At 42.8% G+C, this 1,851-nt stretch overlaps 1 pseudogene; it reads right to left on the bottom strand.

Moving 5' to 3' along the window:
• Positions 1-402: 402 nt before the first annotated feature.
• On the bottom strand, positions 403-1,307 carry LOC129717146 (uncharacterized; annotated as a pseudogene).
• Between the last annotated feature and the right edge of the window lie 544 nt (positions 1,308-1,851).

Here is a 1,851-nt window from a genome sequence, read left to right as displayed (position 1 = left end):
AGCTGGGACCCATGCAATTCCATGCAAGTTCTTGTGAATTGGGATCTCCAGTCGTTCATTATTGTCATATACAACTAAAATCCATGTATCGTAATTGATTTCGCAACGATACTTAGTCAGAAAATCGCGTCCCAATATACCGTCGGTGGGTATAGGAACGTCGTCGTCGATCAGGTGAAATGCACTATTAATAGCCGCATTTTGTAAATATTGTTCCGCGACATTTAGATTCACCTGATGTTATCCCACGCAGTACGCAAGTATTATTTGGATTCACAGGTACTGCGTGTTTGATGGTGCTTAGCTTTAATAACGAAATATCCGCTCCTGAGTCTACTAGGAACGAGCATGGTCGGTTTGACACACTTGTTTTTACGCTAATGAAATTTGCGGCAGCCACATTTATTGTGTATACTGCCCTACTGCCCCTAAAAAAGTTTGGCTTTGCGAAGACATTGCTTGTTGCCCTAGGTCTTGCGCATACTGTGCTGCATTGACTGAAGCATTTTGATTGCTTTCCTGATTGTCAGCAAAATAAATTCTGTTGACTTGCCGATCGTGGTGCCAGTGGCCGCGAGTGTTTCCTCGCACGCCACGATAATTACCGTTGAATGATTGCTGTTTGTTAAATCGCATAAAGCGTTGATTATTGTTATGGAATCCTCGCGAAGAGAAATTATTTCGGTTATTATTCATTCCTCCTCTCCAGTTTCCTCTTCGATTTTGGTAATAGTCTCTTTGGTGTGAGACGTTGAATATCCGATTTGTATTTTTCGGCAATTTCGCTATCATCGGGCAGCTCGTTCAATTTTTGCGTAGCTTGCTCGATGGTCTTAAACGTACCGGCTTGCAATACGATTTTTTCGTTATTGGTAGGCGCGAGTTTTATCAGCTTATCCACTCCTGCCTTAGTGGCCAATTTCTTAGCTGTTTCATGTGGTATATTTTCCCTGACGTAGGTATTTGTTAATTTATCGCAGAGATTCTCCACTTCTCTGCAGTATTGTTCTTTCGAACTGCCATGCTTAATAGCATTTATTTTCGCGATCAGTTGGTCAGATGTGACTTTACTTTCGCATGAACTTTTTATCAGTTCAATAATTTGGTCAATTGACCTATCGACGCGCTTTCGCCGAGATCCATGTCATTAAAAATAATTTCAAAGTTCGATGGTGTTCCTCTGCTATCACCGTCTTTAAAAATTTGATTCCGTCTACGAAGGCTGATAGCTTTTCGCTGTCGCCGTCGTAAGGTGTTAAAATTGACGCGGCCAGTTTGGCGTCGAATGGTGGTGCTACAACCGCCATGACTACTTGTTTGTTTGTCGATTTTACTTCAACGTTGTAGTCCTTAGTGATTTTGCTTTCTATTATAGTTTTTATGACGTAAAAAGCATCCCGTGACGCTTTGATGAAAAAATTAACTGTACTGTTGGGATTTCTGCTTCTGTCTGTATGAGTTTTTCTTCTAATTCCCGGAACAACTCAGTTGCAAAGTGAAGCTTTGCTGAAAGAGTTTCCTTCTTGTACGTAACATTGATTGACTTTCTTAGGTTTTGGGTTAGTTTTGCTAAGGTTGCAACGTCCTCCTCTATTCGTTCTATCATTTGCAAAAGTGTCCCTAGCTATATTCATTTCAATTGAATTGTTACCGTTTACGTCGTTCGTCGGTTGCTTAGCGCTGGACCAACGATTTGTTAGATTCCTGGTTTTCGTTGGTCAAACCGTGGACATCCTGACAATTGCCGCTGTGGGTTGACGCTGCTGCCGGTGCCGCCGCTGCTGCCGCTGCTGTGGGGCTGCTCTGCTCAGCTTTGTTGCCGCTGTGGGTTGACGCTGCTGCCGGTGTTGC

The sequence above is a fragment of the Wyeomyia smithii genome, chromosome 1 (genome assembly GCF_029784165.1).
Source record: "Wyeomyia smithii strain HCP4-BCI-WySm-NY-G18 chromosome 1, ASM2978416v1, whole genome shotgun sequence".
NCBI classification, from domain to species: domain Eukaryota; kingdom Metazoa; phylum Arthropoda; class Insecta; order Diptera; family Culicidae; genus Wyeomyia; species Wyeomyia smithii.
Note: the sequence above shows the minus strand (reverse complement) of the source record. Positions and strands in the feature narration are given on the sequence as shown.